The sequence below is a fragment of the Mastacembelus armatus genome, chromosome 7 (assembly GCF_900324485.2).
Source record: "Mastacembelus armatus chromosome 7, fMasArm1.2, whole genome shotgun sequence".
NCBI lineage: Eukaryota > Metazoa > Chordata > Actinopteri > Synbranchiformes > Mastacembelidae > Mastacembelus > Mastacembelus armatus.
The window spans coordinates 22,872,060-22,894,253 of NC_046639.1; the positions used below are offsets into that span (position 1 = coordinate 22,872,060).

A 22,194-nucleotide genomic window follows, 5' to 3' on the forward strand; every position below is an offset into this window, starting at 1 on the left:
AGTGGTAGTTTTAATGGCGTCTAACAGACTGTGTGAGAATACACACACAATCCCTCTTATTTTGTATTCAAATGAGGGGGATTATATACAAAAGTGTGTGAATCAAGTCAAGCATGTAAAATGGTTCTAATCCGTTTGTCAGACAGAGCCCAACAATTTCATCTTAATAATCAGTCTCATGATGAATCTGTCATCTTGTGTTATGATTCCACTGTGTAAAGAGGCACGTCTGTGACTATCATCTCAACAAAGTAAATAACTAGGTAATTACTGGTGAAAATACCATGCTTGAATGATAATTCTAGCAGTTACATATATAACCTGTCTGAATAGGTTTTGCTACTGTTGGCTTCATCTGGCACGGCTATCTTGGACACGGCAGTCAGACACGTTTGGAAAGACAAAGAGTTAAATGTCTTCATGTAAGACAAAAGGTCTGTTTTGTGGTACAAGTCCAACCTGACCACTAAATATATTTTCCTATTTCTGCATATCATTTGCTGATTACACTAAAAATGTAACCTTTACTGCAGAGAAGGAAAAAATAAGCATGTGTAAAGCAGACTTCAAGTTAATCTCTCATTACTTATTCCTGTACAGTCTGGAACAACGCCTCCCAGATGCCCAAATTACTGCTAATTCCTAATATCATTAACATCATGTCATCCAGTGTCATGTTAATGAGGGTTTAACATGACAATGAGGTTTTCTAAATGAGCAGCCAGGGGAAATGCAGTGCTCATATAATTACATGGCAATGCACTGTGAAACACCATGATCTCTAGCATGATACCTGTCTTGGGTTTGTTTCCAGTGAGGAACAGCGTTTTCAGGCTCCAAAAGTATTCCAACAAAGCAGAACAGGCTTCACATTTTGTTCTTTGCTGTATAGGTAATTAAACTGTTCCAGATGAATCTAATTAGATTAGCATATGAAAACTGTAATAAGGGAACAAATAATGCAAATTGGAAGAGCTACACCACTGTAGATCTTGGCAATCAACCAAGGCCAACATATTTAACATGTTTCAGAAAACTTTTTCAAAACACCCTCTGCATAAAGTGGGCTGACTAACAGGAAAAATGTGCACAATAACAAAACATTTAAGATTTCATTACAGGCAGAGGAAACATATGACCTGAGAGGATAAACAACACGGAGACCTGTTTCAGCGGCACCATGGACAGTGTCATCTCTTATCTCTCTTTCTTATCCCAGAGCTGTCTAAGGATTTGGTGACTGCAGTCAAAGCAAACCGAAAGGCCAAATAACCGCAGGACTGAGTCACAGTTTGGCAATAGATTACCAGCAAAGTTAGACTGAATTTCCACATAACAGATAATCAACATTGGCATCATGACCCCCCACATACAAGCTAAATGAGTAGAGTACTGCAGTGAAATGTGCTGGTATTACATAAAAACTTTGCCACCAAGGTAACAAAAGATTTCTTAAGAAGAGTAAACAAATACCAACAAACCTTAAAACTGTTCAGTATTAGCAAGGTTCTCTAAGGATGGATTCACACCAGAAAAGTCCTTTGGTTTGTTTGCTCATGTACACTGTATGTTTGGTGTTTTGGTTTGGTTCTATTCGCTTTCAGATTGCTCTTTTTTCAAGTGAATCATATGTTGTAAACAAAACCACACGTGTGACGATCATTGCAGGCATTGGACTGAAAAGAAATGGGCAGAGCAAAGCAAAGACGCAGATGCAAAGGAAAACAAACACAGAGGTTTTGGGTGTTGCACTTCTTGTCAGCATATTTATGTTGTTTTTACAGCTGCAAACGTGGGAAAACCATTTTAAGAGTCAGGAACAGCTCATTCGACAATATTCGGCATGTGAGGGATTCTGCAGCTTTCCCATAATGCCCAGGGGCTACAGTAGCCAGTAGGTATACACTTTTTGGAGCTGGGATGGATCAAGGTCGGTTCATATTCACACCATAAACAAACCGAACGTTTACGAACCGAACCAACGGTCCGAGACCACCTCTTCACTTGGGTCTGTCTGCTTGTTTGGTTCAGACCAGAGTTCACCTGCTTATATTCACACCTACACAAAACGTCCGGACTAAGGGGGAAATTAACCCTGGTCCAAACTGGACCAAACAAAGCAATTTATTCTACATTTATTCAGCAGTCATCACATTCAGGAGAAATTTCTGTCAATCTTAACCAAATTTGAACGTTTACGCCCTTTCAGTCAAATCCATTGATTCCACTAAAACTTATCTAAATGATTGAAATAAATAATCTACTATATTTACATCTCTTCATAAAAATAAAAATTAACTAGGAAGCAATCAATCTAATGCAAATGGTTCTCAACAAGGTTGATCACTAAAAAAAGGGCTGAATCATCATAAGAGATTATTATCCTTTTTGAATTGCTGTTTTTTCTGTGTATTTCAATTACTATGTCAACAGTGGCTAAACGTCATCTCACTATGAGAGCATGTGGGTGTTAAACGGTTTCATACGTTACCTTTCCATATGATTAGAAACATATGGTTGCATAAAAGCTACAGAAAAAGCAAACTGATCCAAGCACAATGGAAACAGCTGTCTCCAGAGCAGTTCAACGTAATGTAATAAAGGCAGCACAAATGGAATACTAACTAACTGACAGGTGCTTCTCGACCACTTTCATAAGCTGGGAATACAACATTTCCTCTCTGAGCTCTAGAGGTTTTATCAAGTGAGACCATATGTTTTAAGAATCTGTTTCCTATTAGTTATAATAGCTGCCAGTCTACCCTGGGCTCTGGTTTAAACTTGTTCCAGCCACTGGAATACTCAAGTACAAAAGGGTATAGCACAGGCCTAAGGCTGTTTAGTTTGACACCACGTGAAGTACAGCAAGCAGGAATAAAATAACTCCTCACTGAGAAGAGGGAGGGGTGCCAAGCTTTTCCAAACCTGTGGCCCACCTCCAGAGGGAAAAGGGAGCACTTCCTGGGTCAATGGAAATGATGTGGTGGGAAAGAGTTGCTATGCACCAACTGTCAAAAACGGGATCCTGAGTGGCTGGGGGTTAATGAGGCTTGGCAGGGGTGTTCCCATGGAAACTGTCACGGTTAACCAAGGCTTCAGTCTAGAGATAGCTGCAGGAGAGGTTGAGTTAGTCTATGTGAGAAAGCTGACCCATGGGAGATCATTGAGGGCAGGTGGATTTGATGGACTCATTAATGTCATAAACTTTACAAGCAATTAATATTTCTGCCAATGTGGGGAGCTGAAGTAGCCTTTAAGATCTGAGACTTGTTGCTGCTGAACCATGGGGGATGTATTTCATTCTTTCTGTGTGGAGTTTACATGTTCTCCCTGTGCTTGTGTGGGTTTTCTCCAGGTTCTCTGGTTTCCTCCCACAGTCCAAAAACATGTATGTCAGGTTGATTGGTGACTCTAAATTGCCCATAGGAGTGAGTGTGAGTGTGTGAGGTTGTTTGTCTCTATGTAGCCCTGTGATGGACTGGTGACCTGTCCAGGGGTGTACCCCTGCTGGGATAGGCTCCAGATCCCTGTGACCCTAAAGAGGACAAAGCAGGTATAGATAATGGATATGAATGGATGGATGGATTTCATGAAGAGCCAGAGTGATGTATAACTGTAGTTGGACAGGCAAGCTGTATGAAGAGCTACTTGCTGAACAGGGTTGTACTTATGAACATCATAAATCGTGATCGAATAGTGTGTCTCAGAGTAAATATTCCCCATAATGCTTAATCATCGTGCAGCTTCATTGTCTATTGTTGGCACAAACTGACGCTGCCAAATTCTCCACCTCATTATTTTTTTTGCATCATGTTGCTTAATACACTATCTGAAAACTTGTATTGTATTTTTCTTCTATTTACTGGCTACACAAAAAGATAAGTGAGCTTTGAGAGCGACAAAGTGATTGGCTTTTTATTTAATGAAACCTTGGACCCCAATGAAATTATGGTTCATGCGATAGTGCTGCAGAGCTATCTCTGGTACCAATTAGCATGGTATGATCTATAGCTGGGATGGCTAATCTGACAGGCCACAAGATGCCTTCTTTCCACAACAAACTATACCCGAGGGAAAGTGAAGCTTTTTTTAAGGTTTAGTTGTGCTGGTTTTGACTTTTGTTCTACTAAATGGTTTGTTTATAGCCCAGGACCTTACTTGACAGCAATTCACTCTACTGTCTGGGCTGCAGTCCAGACTGGTGGCAGTGGTGGATGCTTTGGCTCTGGTATATAACCACTATAGCTGATTCTGAGTCCTGCAGCTGCTCATTACTGTGCAGTCAAAGTGCTGGGATTGCTTTATGAGGTCTGGAAAAGTCAGGTGTGATTCTCAACCCACTGTAAGTAATGCGGTTACATCAACAAGGAGCCGAGGGACACAAGGCTAACCCAAGATAATCCCAATTTTCAAATTAAAATGCCGAGAAATCATAACCAGATGTCTAAGGCTTGTGATTCTAACTCAAAGACCAGTGGGCTGAAACACCAAGAAGGTTACAGAGGACATGGGATCTTCCAAGTGATGTGACCAAGTTAAGCTGTGGGGGTTAGACATTTTCAGGGGATATTTTGTAATGCATGGTCACAACTTTTGGTCCACTCACTGCACCTCAAAAATTCCCAGAATGCCTTTTTGCAATTCCCAGAAAAACTAGCATGAACAGGTTACTTCCAATGAAATTTGGGAATATGAGAATGTTAGTATATGTTGGTCAGGCAGTTCATGAATGCTGGGGTGTGTCTGATCAAGCTGTTCCCCATACTCAACATGTGTTGTGGATGTACTGCATTCTGGTCTATTTTTGTTATTACCAATGATATCTCAGTGGTGTCTCTGGCTACTTTAGAACCCCCCCCCCTAGTTATTATTGTTGTAATTTGTCCACACACAGCCTGTAATGTCCTGTATGTTCCCTTTTCTCTTCATATATTCCCAAATACAAAAATGCTTCTTTACACTGACTTGTACCTCTACACTTTAATCTGAACACACCTACACATAAAACCTGGCATATCATTAATACAGAAATCTCAAAAATACACTGTCAAGCAACGCAGCTGGCCTGGAGATCCATGGTGCTTTGCAGCACTGATGAGTGAACTTGAACTTCAATGTTTAATTTTGCTCTTTGGTCCATCCAGAAAAACGGTGCAGCCGGGATACGCCCTCCGTTACTTGTACTGGTTCAATAAACTTCCTGAGTGAATTTCTCAAATGCCTGTAAATCATTAGCGAGGTACTTTAATGAACAGATTGTTCACCTCTCTCCTCTCTCGCCTTGCTTCTTATCACCGCCAACTGACAAATCTAAATGAGCAAACACTGAGTCATTGCACCTGCACTTCCACACTTCAATCACAGCGACTTATCACAATAGCTTCAGTTCAAACACTGCCTCCCACTGCAGAATGAACACACAGAGGAAAGAAGTGAACTGAGAGCACCTACCATTAAGGGTGGGTGCTACGTTTACAGTGAGTAGGCCTGTTCAATTGATCGAGCACATTAGTCATTTGGTTCTAACATATGTAGTATGTCTGTATGACACAGTGTTTTTCATAGTAATACTCTATTTGGCTTTTAAGTGCACAACTGACCTTGTAATTAAATGTTCCCTAAAACAGAGCAGGCAGATTTTAATCCACTGTAAATAATCCACAAATGTGTAAAGAAAAGTATACTTAAAAAGCCAAATGTCATATGGAGTGTGTTTCCCAAGAGATCTCCAGGACTTATGAAGTCCCTATTCTTTCCATTCCCATGACATTCTTCCTCCCTTTTGTCGCTCATAAGCACCTGTGCCCACAACACAGGTTTTTGTTAAGACCTCCATGTTACAGGTAGCAATTTTATGAGCCTGCATCTTCAATCAGTTTCACCCCCAGCTTTTGAAGTTAGCTGAAGTTAGAAGAATAAAAGTGTACAGTGGCCATATGGGCTAAACAGACAGCTCCATAGAATCAAAGTGCACAAGCATCAAGCAAACTGTGGAGTAAAGTAACTGTAGTTTAATCACAGGTCTAGAGTTTGAACCGAGGCAGACAATTAGGAGACAAACATGACAAAATGTACACTAGGGCTCAGGACCTAAAGGGATTGTGTCAAGATGCACGTTTATTTTTAAGTTTCGATTGGTGGCCATCCTGCAGTACTCATTTCCATTTAGTTTAGTCATCACAGAAAATGAATCAACAACCATTTTCAGTATACAAACATGATATTAACATCTGAAAGTTTAAAGGGTGATAGCAGGACCAACCACTCATTATATCAGAGTGGATGAGATGCTGTATTGTTGGAAGGTGCACCAGAACAAAACCAGTAATGCATCGACACATGACGACATACACACAAAACATGAATAGAGAGAGGAATGTGTAAAATGTCCAATAAGTCAACAGTCACTCTAATACTAACCTGAATCAGGTTAACTAATGTTAACCTGAGCTGTTACTCACTGAAGAAACAGAATCAAAGAATGCACCCTTCAGCCCTCATCCTCCACTGAAGCGTTCAATAATAAATGAGTAGACAGGTGACTAACAGTATCTTTATGTGACTGGTGCATTTTTAAAGCTCAAGTGTAGTCTATGTATCATATGTTGAGGTAAGGACAGTGCTGGGAAAAATTGAGGAAAGGGGTCAAAAGAAAAGAGCAAAGGTCACTGATTCTGGGAGGTCTGAAGGTAATGGAGCCAAAGTGGTGCGGAAGCTCTGAAGATAATGAGCATGTGCTGCTTTTCATACTCAGGTGACTGTGTATATAGTACGGAGGTTGGATAAAGGGAGGGGCCATCTGTAGGGGGAAGAGGAAAAGCAGCTAATAGGCAGAGGATGAAAGAAAAGCTGTGAGAAGAACAGAGAGAAAGAAGAGAAGAGGAGAGTGGGCAAACTGAAGCAAGAGCAAAAACAATCTTTAGACATGACAGCTCAATGATGCAATACAGGTTAGCAAACCGTCATCTACGGAGGACAGTGGGTGGGTTTGTTCAGTTGTGATAACTAACACTCACCAAAGAAAGCAGTTCGTGCTCAATCAGATTTCTTTTCTGACTAAACTCTTACATAAAAAGTCAAAGCCTGTATTTAGTTTCCTTGCATACATTTTGCTTTTTTCTGGAAAGTTGGCCGCTCTTTATATTCTTGAGAGCTGTGGGGAGAATACTTACTAAGTAGACTTGTCAGACTCTGCCTCAGGTGATGGATCTGTTCAAGCAGCAGCAGCCTTGCCATTTATTCTCCTCCTGCCTTCTCCTATGTGCTTAATGTTCGTTTGGGCCCATCTCTCCCACTCCCCTCTCCCTTGGCCCCACTCTCTCAGTCTCAGCACAATCAAGTGTCCCTGTCAGTGATGGGCATTTCATTATCTAAGTGCCAATTCCTTAGCAACCAAGCAGGTACTAGAGCACTTAACCACAAGCTGGCAACTGAATGCTAATGCGAATGATCATGCCTTAACCCTCATCCAGTATATTTACAACAACACAAACTGATCACTATGATCACAACAACTAGAGCAGGATAAAGGTTTAAACTAAAGTGTGTATGTGGTTATGTTGAGTTTCCCCAATAACATCAGTTTACAGGAATCAAAACTCCAAGATGTCACACTCATCAGCAAGTTATAGCCTTCTCAGTTTTTTCTTCCTAAAAATGCTCTTGTATTTTCCCAGTTTGCATTGCTAGTGCTACCCACGTATGTTTGCATCTGTCTGACTTTATTGGTGCATGTACAGCACAAAATCACTTAAAGCCTGCCTAAACTCTCAACATGCAACAGTAATGCGAGAGAATCGAAGCATCGGTCCTGTTCTGTTTAGGTTAGGCTCAGTGCCATTTTAACTTAGTGACACTGGTATGTATAGCAAAGCTCAGCATTTAGTTCTAGTCTAATAATAAATGTGTATGTAAATGCACTGATTTTCTGCTCCCTGCACATTCTGGAAAAGTGCTTGCTATTTTAATGCACACTGAAAAAGCAGAGTAACTTTACAAGAATCTGGGGTATTTTATAGAAGGTGAATCAATATGTCTAAGTAGCCTGCTTTAATAGAGTAAAAGTCTTTCTGGGCTGCTGCCAGCACTTGGAGAGCACAATGTCTTGTTGCCTGTCCCTTTTTCTCATAAATGTCCCTGTAACTTGATTGAACATTATTGATAGGACACTTTCAGAGGCCATAGCACAACATATGCCTTAAGTGCATGTGCGTGACCAGTAAGAACAACACGGATTTTAAACCCTCTATATCCAGTCCAATCCTTAGATTTAGAAGTACTGTCAAGTAATCAGAGGACCCGGGTTCAAACATGCATTTCAGCAAGCATCTACACTGCTTTAAACAAGACTGGGTTGCTGTACTGTAACCAGACCCTGACCTCAGACCGACATTATCACATTAACATCAACATAAAGATCTGCTAAGTTTACCAAAGCAAGATAAAAGAGAAGTGTGGATTTCTGTCAAAATATCATTCTTAGAAAGTTAAATGCGTTTGGGAACATGGTTGATGCTGCCTTCCAGAAAGACCTATGGCTTCCCAGTCCAGAGGAACATGACAAACATCGCCCTTCCCCCAGTAGAGTAATAGGTTACATGACTGTTGTCAGGTAAAATGACCCCTAATGCCTCCTGAATAGAGTGGCTAACTTTACGCGGCCAGGTCATTAGAGAAACAATGAGGCAGGCCAAACGGCAGGAGAAGAGCCCCCGCCACAGCTACCGCACCCCCTTCCCCCAAGTCAGAGAAACACTCCAAAGTTAGCCTGTTCCTCCCCATGATGCCTCTTTAGTCTTCAGTCAACAGAGCAGAACAGGACGCTCCCAAGAAAGGAATAAAGCAAGTGGATAAATCTGGAATGGAAAAATGAAGTGAGATGTTTGCATTTGGCCACTGTTCAGCTGAGGTAATCTGAATGACTGAACGTGTGTTGAAATAGATAATAGTCCTGAGCAAACATCCTCCGCTGTCTTCTGGGACAGGCTAACAGTCATCACATCAAGTCTGTTAACGATGTTTGCAGATGACGTGCAGATGCCACAAGGGGACCTCAAGGACAACTGAGGAAAAGAAGAGTTTGAAAGCAGCAGGAGCCGAGTTTGTGTGTATTTCCCAGTGACATCCACAAAAACACACAGACACTGTCCTGTTATACTTGACTATCTTCAGATGCTGAATAAACTTTTAGTCCAGACACCAAAGTGACATTGTGTTTGTGCATGCACTACTGAGTGACCACACAGGCACTTCCACACACAGACACACACACACACACACACACACACACACGCACACGCACACGTGCACACGCACACATACACGCACGCACGCACGCGCGCACACACACACACACACAGCAGCCAGGCAGGCCTGGAAAGAGCAAATATCCAGAGCTATACAACAGCATCATGCAATCCCTTTCTCTGAGGAGTTGGTGAAGAATGTGGGAACTGAGTGCTAAGTTGTCCTAACTGAGAAATGTCAAACGTCTTGGTTTCCGTTTTCCAAGTATAGACAAACACCAGCTGGCCAAGGGCCTTTATTTATACCCCTCCCTTAAATCAAACTGATACAAGATGGTGAGACATCAATTTTTCTCATCACCAGGAAGAAAAGCAGCAAATAATTGCACTGGTTGCAGCACTAATTGTATAACTAAAAATAAAAGTCAAATGTATCAGGTGAAGTACAAAAACAATCTGCACTATGGAACATCCATGGGTTCTTTGAGTTGAGTGCCTGTCATGTCTGGGGTTGGATTACTCTGCTATGCCAGCCAACAAAGAGAAGCGCAACAAAAAGGAGCAGCTCAGGCCGTGGCAGTGACTTCTGGAAGACTTGGTTCACAGAGAGCAATAATTTCACCTCATTTAGAATGAAATCCCCGTGAATAATCTGCTGACATGAGAACCTGTCTCCCTAACCTAACCCGGAACAGGCTGGATGAAGTGTGCTCACGTGTGTGTGGGTCTCTTTGAATGTAGTCATTCTCCCAGAAGAAACCTACTGATTTTTGGGAAGTGGGTGGTTAAGGCTCACTAGTGTATTTTTTTTTTTTTTTTTTTTAATTACAACTGAAAAAATAATGCTGAAAATCAAAGTGCTCACCTCTCTTGACTGTAAGAAACACACTGATCCAGGAGGCTGGCCTGAATCTGTTCTAAATCTGTGCATGTATTCCACAACCCACTTAATACTGCACAGGCAGACACAATACAGACCCCACCCCACCTCCAAGCTCAATCTACCCTTTGGTGCTTAATAAATGAGTAAGTCTTACAACAGTTAGATGCTGATGAAAAACCTTCTTTCTTCTCTCCCTCTCATTTCAATTCCTGTTCATTCATCCAACCAGCGGCAGAGAGGAGTGAAATTAAAAAGCCGACTGCCTGGTCTCAAGAGGTTACGTACTCTGCCCTGGTGCCTAAGAGAAAACCCTGCTGCTCCCCTTCATTCATGTGCATACACCAATACAACTGCATACAACACACAGAGACACATACACAGACAGAAGAATCAGGACAGCACAAGAGAGTGCACAGGTTTCAGCTTCATCACACTCTGCACATCTTCATTATTAAAGCTAAAGTGGAAAAAGGGCACTCTTGTGAAAAGGGCTTTTTAATAAACTGCAGGCTATTGGTTTTACGGTGAGGGAAGGTGAGGAAGCATAACCCCTTTTCAAGATTGTCCATGCGTCATCAACCAACCAGGCGATTTGCATGGCGGATCTCTTTTCATCTTCTTCAAAGTAGTGATGGCAGGGATAAAGCAAGCAAATCCAAAACAAATGGTCATGACTGACTGCAGGTAATTCACCAGCTGTAAACTTTCATGCTAAATGTCTGTGGGCCCACAGATGGGGCCCCTCTGTCTTCATGCTTGCTGTCTTCTTCAGCTGAGGGATAGTTAAGGTATCAAGCGTTTCAAAGTTTACCAGTAGATAAGGTAAATAAGATGAGTTTCAGTTACCCTTCAGCAGATGCTAGTCACGTCACCTCTAGAGACCAGTCTCTCTAATCACTAAAACAGACAATGTGATGTCAACCCTCCACTGGTAACACAACAAGCCAGCCCACCAGGATGTTAAAGTGTTATAGGGGTTAACTGTAATGGCATTTCAAAGTATAATCCCACATGTTACTTACTAACAAAGAATCATATTTCTACAACACTATAACAGATTACAGGGGATGACAAAACTCACACAATCCCATTTTACCAAATCTAAAAACTAAATGAACAGCTTTTTCCATAGTGTAAAAGCAGGTTGTTCCGCCTAGCTGTCTACTTCAATACAATTAGTCTAAACATCATTTATTATGCAGAGTCAGGTTTAGTTTACAGCACTTAGTCAACCCTGAGATGCCTTATGCTTGTGCACCAAGTAGCCTGTTACTGGTGAGAGTGCATTCTGTCTAAGACGAGCAATGTATGAAAATAACACCAGAACTGATGCCAAACGCAGCTTATGCATGTTGATGATAGTGTCACTTCATATACTGTATTAAGAAGAGTTCATTAGGAAATTATGTGCAGACAGAACAACAGAAGGCTGACTGTGTAAGACTGTGTGTGTGTGTGTGTGTGTGTGTGTGTGTGTGGACCATGCACTGAGAAGTGTTTGGAGTTCATTATTAGGGGGTTGTGTCCCCATGAGCACACATGAAGTCCAGAAACATTCAGTTAAGTCTACTGTTGAGGAGGCTCCATCTCCATCCTTTATTTCCCATCTCTCAAGACACCCATCTTCCAAAAATACAATACGGGAGGAGGGGTGGGGGCTGTTGGCAAAGAAACAGAGGCGTGGAGAGCACAAAAAAGAGGAACAGGAGGTTCAAGGAGGAGAAAAGAGAGGAAAAGGAGGAGAGAAATCGCCTCTCAAGTCCGACCATTGTCTAGATGTAAATTGGAGCTTATCAAGATTCCACTAGCATCGTAACCAACAAGTTCAATCTGCACAGACTGAACAGAGAAAGAAAGAGCCATACTTGGAGAGAGAGAGAGAGGAGAGAGAAAGAGGGGGAGAGAACAACAGTGTGTTTAAAAGTGATTCACATACAGACAGACAGAGAAACACAGAAAGACTAAAAGGACATTTAACTTCAGTGGGAGCAGCAAATGTACCAGTTTAGTAATAACAAAGCTAAAAAGGAGTAAAAGAGGAAGGGGTGAACTTACTTTGAAGAAAGAACACACATAGACAAATATCCTAATTTCTATGAAGCAGATTTGTTAAGCTCAGATCATCACGGACCTGCCAAATAATGAGCCTTCATTAAAATTTAGAAGCATTTTAATTGCAAACAAACATAAAAGAAAAAGCCTCAAAACTCAGTAATTATTACATGATAGGGAGAAATTTCTCACTCATATGTACAATTGTTACCTAGTAAACTAGTGTGGATTTCTGTCTGATCCTGACTCTGGGAATCTGTCAAGGGTTTCTTTGGATGATGTGAACAGGGCTGACCCTGATTTTACCTCTGAACCCCTAACCCACTCAGACTGCCTTTGGTCTCAGTTAAAGGCTAACTGGAGGTTGACCTGTTGTCTACACTCTTCCCTTGTTTAACTGTAATGAGATGTCTGGAGACTGGATAGTCCTGCACCAGCCTGAACCCTCACTGAGGAAGAATGAGGCTCTGGAAGTCAATGGGTGAAAAAGGACAAAAGGAAATTCTAGTGGGATATTTGTATCTGAGGCCTAATTGATATCACCTGTGTGTGCACGAGTCCAAAGAACATCTTGTATTTGTGCTCGCTTTTAAATCTAGGAATTTCTCAAAGATACAAAACTACTCCTGACAGTGGTACAACATTTGTACACAAAAACGTAATTAAATCCAGAACACTTACTGCACCTCCAGGAAAACTAAACACAAATCCTCTAGACCAGAAATAAATCAAATCCATAATCAACACAAGTCTAAACCATCCCCTAGGTTGGGCTGGCTCGACCTTTGGAGCACCTTCAGATATTCAATCTATTCATCTGAGACAAAGAAAAAGCAAATATTTGCAAGCAACCAATAAAAGACATGGCATTTCACATTTTCTGAATACACTGGGCTTGCATGCAGAGACACGTCCTGTGCTTGATGAGTAACGTTGCACTATGACCTCAAGGTAGTCAAAAAGACTCATAAATAACACTTCAGTATTTAGTCTTGTGTAATTAATGGATATTATTGGCTATTATCTTTTTATTTGGTATGTATTTATATGTCTTTTTACATTGTTTTAGATTTGAGAATACTAAAGCAGCAGCTATTTGCTAGTCTTGTAACCAGAACTCATTGTCACTCAAGCTCACAGAAGTCAGGAGAATATCTCTTAAAATAAGAAACAAATCAAATAAAAATGAGGCCTTTGGAAACCCTGATGCAGTCATTCAGTTGGCTGCTCTTTGGGTTTTATTCTAGAAACATCTGTGCTTTGGTTTGTATATAGTTATGTTTGAAAAATTCAAGAATTTACTTAGGTTAGGTAAAGATCTTAGTTTGAAAAGCTCAGCATGGAACATACTGACAATTTCAATATTTAATTAAAGCCACCATGTTTCAATAACCTAAACAGAAGAATGAGTAATCAAATCTAACCACATGAACCCACTACTGCAGTGTGAATTAAATTGTGACACAGAAATGTTGAATTAGTGGTCTGCCAAAAACATCGTCTACGAATGTAATCACGGATTATATAGTTTCCTCAGAAACATAAAACGTTGTAAGCTGCTCTATTTGTGCCTCACTAACCAGCTGTAGTGCTTGAATTTCAGAGCTGTTTGAGCTTGACAGGATGAATATATCTGGACTATGACGATATTGTTGTCGCTGGATGTTGTTCGGTCATTTCCAAAGAATCACTGCAGTGAACTTGCAAACAGGTAGAGGTTTGTCCTGTTGATTTATCTGCAATGTTTTTTTCTGACAACCTGTGCAAGCAGGCCATGTAGTCTGCTGAAAAACTGAACGAGTTGAAACCCAAACTCTCCACATTCAGTGCCTCCATCCACCTCAGTGCTCATATATTTCTACAAGAGCCCTCTCAAAAGTGTCTGCTTAAAGTGCTCTTCCAGAACATGCCTCTACCCACTCGCGTACAGGGAAAATATCTTTCTGAAAGATAAATGTAGAAGCTGTATTTGCAGTTGTTCCTGTTGCTCTCATGGTCACAAGAGGATTTAGAGGGATTTCAAAATGGCTGACAGTGCTATATGGTAAGAAGACGACAGTGTCTGGGTAATTTAGTACAAGCAGCTTCAGAGTGACAATAAGGATGGATTCATAGGAAGGGTGATCTGGGCACACCTCAGGCAACAGCCTGCAATCTCTGATAGAACTTGTTCCCTCAGGCCAAGCCTCTCTGAAGGGACATGCTGCTGCTGGAAAATGCTGAAAGCTGCCTCATGGCACTTGCTCACAAGATTTCTTCCCTTTTGTGTGTGTGTGTGTGTGTGTGTGTGTGTGTGTGTGTGTGTGTGTGTGTGTGTGTGGCCTTGAAGGTCAAGGTGTCAAATACAAAGTAAAGACAGCCATTTAAGGGGGTGCTCCTTAAAGGTGTAATTTTGAGTGCTGGGATTTTGAGATACCTGGGGTGTATCTTCTCACTTCATTCTCAGGCTACTGCTTCCTTTCCCAATCACTTTGCCAGCTCTAATCTTTAGCCAGTCTTGTGTTGTGTTCTCTGTTTTTCTACTGTCCATTAACCTTTTACCATATTTCAGGTTTCTCTTCCCTCATTCTCTTTTCTCTAGTCTGTCCATCTGCATCTATTTCTGACTCTCACCATCACTAACTAACACATACTGCATATGTTTATATCACAATCTGATGACGAGATTAAGTCTGTGTGTATATACAGATACACACTCAAGCTAGTGAGACATTCTCAGCCAGACATTTCTGTTTGTCTCTGAAAACCATCACATCCCTGTCACTGTTGGCTAAAACATCAGGGGCTGGGTGACTGCCTGCCCCATCCAGAAAAATCTGTCAGCCTGGAGGTCGAGCAGAAAGAGACAGAAGGAAAAATTCCTAATAGGCACTAGTGTATGTCTCAGGTTTGTCATACATTCCAATACTCAAAATAAGCATACAATACTCTCTTGGATTACATTCAGTTTCTTAATAACTGTCTCTATATTTGATATAATCATTATAGCAGCTCCAAATTTCTGCCAGCAGTACATGCAACATCTGCTGAGTATTTTTTAGTAATTTATTGCAACTTGGACCTCATTTAAAAAAAAAAAAAAAAAAAAAAAAAAAATTAGCATTGCATCCCAACCCTATCACAAATTGGACAGCTTTTTCAAGAAATGAATCAAAACTGATTCACCAGAACTAAAGATAATTTACATTTATTGTAAATTATGTGGTAGTACTCCCTGGGTCTTGTAAGAAAACTTTGATGTGTAAAACTGGTGGTGTTCTAATAAATCAGCACTATCATTTAACTGACTTTTTAATAATTAACTTAACCAAAAGAAAGATGCAGACAGAGGCATTAGAAATGAGAGTAAAGGACGGTGATCTGCCTGCACAAACTGCACCTGATTGTTATAACTATGACAGCTTTACGGGGCATGAGATTCCAGTCTAATTACAGGTGGGACTGCTGTGAGATGGGAACACTGGAAGGAGGTCAGCATCCCTATCAAAATATTTAATACATGCATCGCATGTATATTTCAGGCAATCGCACTTTTGCAGCATGAAAGATGGCAGCATTGCTAAATCAACATCACAATCAAGGCCAACAAAGAAGCCAGTGAGGAGGTTATTAAATTACACAACATCATATCAAGGAAGAGCCCACCAACAACAAACAACTACGCAGGATTACAAATCACAACAATCAAAAAATAATAAAAAAATAACTTGTCAAGGTGAATTTCTGGAGCATTGGAAGCAGTAAAATGGCAACTGTAAACATCTGAAGAAGAGAAAGACCAGAATCAGGGAAATGGATGGGTCAACAGCATATTATTTAAATTTGATAAGGTAAAGGAGTGAAGATAGAAAACACAAAATGTGATGGGTCAGCAAAACTGCCTGCCACAAAAGTGCATCAGAGGTGCATCCCAGAAAGCCAGTGAAAACCTGGTGTAGGCACAGGACATGTCCACACACACACTGTGACAAACATGATCATCTGAATGTGAGAATGTGACAAATAAAAGCAAGAGGGAAAATAAACACACACTGGCAAACACAAAATGAACTTTGGAGGACAGGTCACAATGAAATGAGTTCATCCTGACGAAGCACTGACAGAGAGACAGATGAGGAGGAGGAAAGGAAGCAACAGAGACTGGGTAGTTGTCCGAGGGCCAAAATAGCACAGGAAACGCCTTAAAATCACGTAATGTTTGTAAACGTGAGACCCCCTGACCGTCATGTCTCACTTGTTTCCTCTATGTGCAGCATTGTAATATGTTAAATCAGAAATCCTTGGGACCATGATCAAAGCAGGCTTCAGCAACAGAAACATATATGTACGTGATCTTTTAACTAAAACCATTAGACACAATCAATCTTATCCCTAATCTTTGCCTTGGCCAAAACATTCATTCCAAGTTAAAAACCAATCACATCTATTTAAATAAATGTGGCAAATGTCTCCATACTGAGGAGGTTAACACATATATGTAGTAAAAACTGACAATATACAGTAGCATATGTTGGATATGTTACCAAGCAAGTGAAAATGATAGTTTTCCAACCTATTTCCAGAGGAAACATTTATCAAAATCTCAGATGGACCCTACAACAAAAACAATTTATTGGGCAAAAAAAAACAAAAACATTTGTCTTTTTCTTCCCTTGTTTTCACTTGATCTGAGCTGCTCTGAAGTAACTGTGGTGGTGACCTAAATACAAATCACATTAGGGTTTCTGCTGTCCCTCTGGTGTCCCACCAAAACCCTTTTCTCTAAACCTGATGTTTTTGGCGTATTGACAATAAGTAGCCGCGCTTGCCACAGAAGCTGCACTGCTTCAGAAATATGGTCTTGGAAAATAATTTTGTCACTGATCCAGTTCCCTGGTGGGAGTCCAGAGCTCATGCAGACTGCTGCTCTGAGCTCTTTATGTCTGAAAGAGAAGAGGGAGGTTTCAGGGTCACTGTATATCTAGGTCCCTTCCCAGAGCCTCCCCGATCAGTTCCACTTTCCAGTTGCAAAACTAAATAAGAACTTAACTATTGTAGGACTTTTGTGACATTACACCCACAGCTGAAAAATAGGCACCTTGTCAGAAACCTCTTAAGAAATGCCATGTTGGCGATGTTCTGCATGAACGTATAAGCTTCACATAAGAAGAATGAAGATATTTTAAATGTCTTTTCCACTTAGAGTAGTAAGTTTGGAAGTACAGCAGCTCTGTGTGCTACACAGGAAACATCATCCAGCTTCTTACATATCAAGGCAATAAATAAAACCATCTCTTGTCACACTTTAGAGTGTATAGTATAAATTAATATATCACAACAATAAATTCCAAGTTGTCATATACATGTATGTCATAGACAGTGTATTTGGACTGGCTTTATGTTACACAGTATGTGTGTGTGTGTGTGCACTGAGAGCATGTTAACATCTGACTGAAGTGACATGTCGCTACATGTAGGTGTCTTGGCGTGCTATCTATAACATCTATGATTCTTATCAGCATGAGAGTGATACACTCCTGGTTCGGGCCGGGCCACGAGCCAAGGTGAACAGGCGGTGGTTAAGTCGTCCGTTCCTTTGCTATTTTCCATCTTTCATGGCTTTTTCATTTCTGAGTCCTTTATCAGTACGCCAAGCAGGGTCTCCACTACCACATTTTTAATTAAAATCTAAAATGTGCAATAACTCTGGAGACTCTGGGGTGGCTGGCAAACAGGTCCCTTGGTTTTGGTTCTCCCATCATGCCTTTGTTGCTTATTTCATCTAAAACCTTTTATCAAGCCTTTCTATTAGTCAAATTCTGTTCACATCACTGCATACATGCTTTGATATAAGCCACACAGGGCACACCTTTGTAGAAAAGCTCTGCAGTAGGTGAATGAACTCTCACTCTTCAACTATATCCTAATCCATTCAAGGACCCTGAGAAAAATCCAGTCCTTGAAGCCAAGCTTCTTGACTTCCTATGACTCCCTGCAGACAAAAGGCTGCTTATGCAGACATAGACTGTGTAAGGGCCGCAGACTTTTAGTTCAGTCACCTGGATGCGGCTGTGCAGTGTTCTCCCCCACTTTCCTGGGCCACAATAATACACTTGCCATCTCCGCTTTTGGTATTACTTGCAAGTCATGTGCTTCTATATCTGAGAAAGTCAGCTATATAGTAGACTGTCACATTTCACAATGTTCTAATCTATCTCCAGAATTCTTGGCCAGATTAACACATGAACAGCTGGTAGTAAAGCCTGATATTTAAATTATAGAGCAGCAAACTTAAGCAGAAGGATATCCTGACAGAGCACAAAAGACAGAGGAAATTATTACACCTGTGTGAAATACATTTAACCTTCAGAGAAAGCAAACAGAGGTCTAAGGTAAAACCATATATTTAAAGATGGAGGAATCTGTTGGATCATCACATAGCAGCATAACTAATCATTAGGGTCATATCAGCATATATGTTGCTGGTTTACTCTTGTTACATGGGTGACCATGCATTTTAAAAAGTATTTCAATTTTGTTGAGATGCAGAAAAACTGCACTGTGTTTAACTGATGTGCAAGTAGATGATATGGCTAAAAACCAAACTGTTTACTCTTTTGCATTTCTTCTTCATTTTGCCCTTATCATTCTGTCATTATCTCCTCACATATCAAGAAGGTGAGGAGAGAGGAGGCAGCCAGGTAGGAGTTTGTGCAGGTTAGGAATTTCAGACAATTCTGGGCCTCCTCCCTGCACAAACAGTGGAAAAAAAAGCTCCGTTTTCCACAAGGCCTAGGCTCATTCACTGAAGGAGCACTGGAGGAGATGGGGGTGGGCTCAAACAGTCATCCCACATCACACCCACCCACCCCGAGCAGCATTCCACAGGACTGTGCGCTCGCCCATCATTAAATAAGACCACCTGCTGGCAAATCAGAACCCCCGTCATGTTCTCAGCAAGCCTGGCTAACCCCATTACCACTGAGCCTCTGGACTGTTGTACGCACAGATCATAAAGAGCCAGTGGCATGTTAAGCAGTAAATGCTGCTCATTAATATCCCACAAGAACCTTTAATTGTCCAACCAGCAAAGCACATTAGCTGCACTCTGTAATACATATTTAAGTAAAAGCACAAAGAGTCAAAGAAGTGATCTAGGTGCTGCAAGACTTCGCACAGACTTCAGACTGGCTCATACCTAAAAAGATACAAATTTCAAAAAAACAAAAAAAAACAAAAGGAAGGAGAGGAAGAGATCAGGACAGAAGTAAGAAGCAACCTTTTGTTTTTCATCATGGCCTTGAAGGAAAGATTCTGGCATCAAGTCATCAAGAGCTGTAACAAAAAACAGCTGATAAACACAGCAAGACAGATAAGATCTCCCTGTATGCTCAACACTTCTCCATCAAGAGGGCTTCTTCTCTTCCAAACCCCCAACACCTCCACATTTTCTCTCTGTTGTTAATAACGCAGCACCGGAAAAACTAAAAAAGAAAGGACAATAAGCACAGCCTATACGTTTTATAGAATCTACATGACAATGTATTCTGTTAAAACTTACACTGCTCCCTTCATCTACTTTTCACAATCATGACTCATTTTTGCATCCAAAGGCACACTGAATGACTGCTTAACACATTATCTGTCATTTGTCTGCACAGCACAGCTGACAACAGTAACTGAATGGTAGGAGACCAAAAAAAGTCATTCTGTGTCAGAGGCCCTCTGCTTATCTGCCCAAGCAGGGTGCAAATTTAACAATTCAGCTGTGCAACACTTTGAGTCTAAGAGTTACTCCTTTTCATGATTCCAGTTTCTTGTATGAAACACAAAAATTCTTGTAAGAGTGTCAGTAAGTTAAGGTGCTAGGAAACAGAAACAGACTCTCTTTTCCATAGTAACTATGTCATACAGCATTTCAAGAGTGGGTCAGCGTGATGTTGTGAAAAATACAGACTGAAGCGCCACCACCCAGTGCGAAGAACACGGAGATAGAAAGAGCCTGAAATACAATGCCTGAAGGCATCTGTCATCATGTAGCGCTGATCCAAACTAACAAATATGCCACAGCAAACACAACATCCCTCACAGTCATTGTCCTCACATGTACAAAAAAACCCCCTGTTTTTCCTTCATTCTCCATCACTCATCTTATTTTCTTTCATGTCTGCGTCCTTCTCAAAACTCTCAGGAAGCAAGGAGCTCACACAAAGTCTTTTTTCTTCCACCTCAGACAATGCACCTCCCCACCTCGCTCTCTGCCAGGCATTCCTGAGACTATCCTAGCTATCGAAAATGTCAAGAATGAGGGGAAAGCAGAGGAGGGTACAATGTTCAGTGCGGCAGGTAGAGTCTTGTCCCACTGCACTGACATGGACATAGGAGTCACTCCTGGAGTAGTGGTTCTTTAGAATGGATGGGATCTGGCTTGACGCTTTTAATTAAAATTCTGCACTGAAAAAAGCCTCAAAGCTCATTCTCCTCCAGATGGAGCCATGCCAGTGAATTATTGAGGTCAATTTCAATCCCCAAAAACCAAATACAGATTTCATGATGGAGCTGAACCTGACATTTCTCCTGGGATATATATATGGACAGTGCATAAGAACCTTTTCTAGGAAAATGTTTAATCATTTCAGATGTTTTAAAACAAGATTTCTGTCCAACTTGATGACTTCTTGAATAATTAACTTACAACTAATTCTGAAACTGTAGGATGATATGAGAAGAGAAGTAAACCCTCTTCAAATACAAAACCCTGACACAAAAGGGCACATTCTAGACAGTTCGTAAGAGCCAAGAAACCCCCACCCCCTCACCCCCCCCCCCCCATCCATGACAGGAGTCCAAAAAGAAGAAAAGGGAGCTGAATAAAAAGGTTAGCAGCGCAGTGTTTCGTGCCTGGACAGACAAACAGAAGAAGTTTTATGTGTGTGCCAAATGCAACTTAACACTGCAAACAAGCTCCATCCATTGGAAAATCCTGCCACCCAGAACTGTTCGGAGGAAAGCACCCAGAATACAGGCCCTACAACTCTGAAACAGTGATTGCCCCAGAAAGCCTTCAGCAAGGTGATTTGTGCCCCGATTCATTTTCTCCTGGGGTTCCTGGCCAATATAGGTGTTAGATTCAGCCTTTGAAAAGCTGCCAACATTGTCAAGCACCAGTAAAAGTTAACAGCAGCAAGCTCACTGGCACAGGGGCACAGGCTGATACAGTCTGGTAGATGCTGAGATTTATTAGTCATAGCTGCATGGTTCGTCTCATAAGAGCCTGACAAATTGCTTCTCAGCCAAAAAGGACTCAGTGGAATGAAGTATTTAATTAACTCTTTTCATGCGGATGTTCTGGTATGCAAATCAATAAAAACAAACAATAATATCATATCTACTTTTTCCTACCGAAATCAAAAAGCCTGCAAAAGCAATTATTAAAGCATTTCATGTGTGGGCAAGTTTGATCCATTCATTGCCAGCTTTCTGTTGTTCTGTGCTATGAAGGTAAAATAGTGTGAATCAGTTTTGGTAAAGTGTAGGAGCCTGTGTAAGTCCATACACTACCCTCCCTTAAAGCATTGTAAGTATTTAAGTGCTAAGCAGTTTCACCTCAGCCTTACTAAAAGGGCTGAGGTACAAGGTGCAAAGGTCGGGAATCATACCTTAACCACTCAGCCCTTGTTCTTCAGACACACCTACTGCAAGGCTTCACTGGGAATGTCTGGAGCCTCTCCATGGCAACAAAGCTCTAAAAATGACTCAGGTGTCCTTGTTTCACAGAGTTCTGGGAAACTTTGACACAGTGAGCCTGAAGCTATGTAATTTCAGCAGCCACTGGTGTATGAAATGAATGCTGCTTTAAGTGATTTACATTTACTGAGTCTCCAAGCCACAGCATGGTTCCTGCACCAGATTACTCACAGGTGACAAACAATGTCAAATCTGTCACATCAAACTGGCTTATTAAATAGCAGTGATAAACATGTGCAGTCCCACTCTTACTGAACTCTGCAGGTCTTTTTTGTTCATAACAAACTG

At 41.1% G+C, this 22,194-nt stretch overlaps 1 protein-coding gene across 2 annotated transcripts in view; it reads right to left on the minus strand.

The window, feature by feature from the left end:
- The window catches only part of agrn (agrin), a 215,912-nt gene that overhangs the window by 191,661 nt on the left and 2,057 nt on the right, over positions 1-22,194 (minus strand). The gene's annotated exons all lie outside the window — the stretch shown is intronic.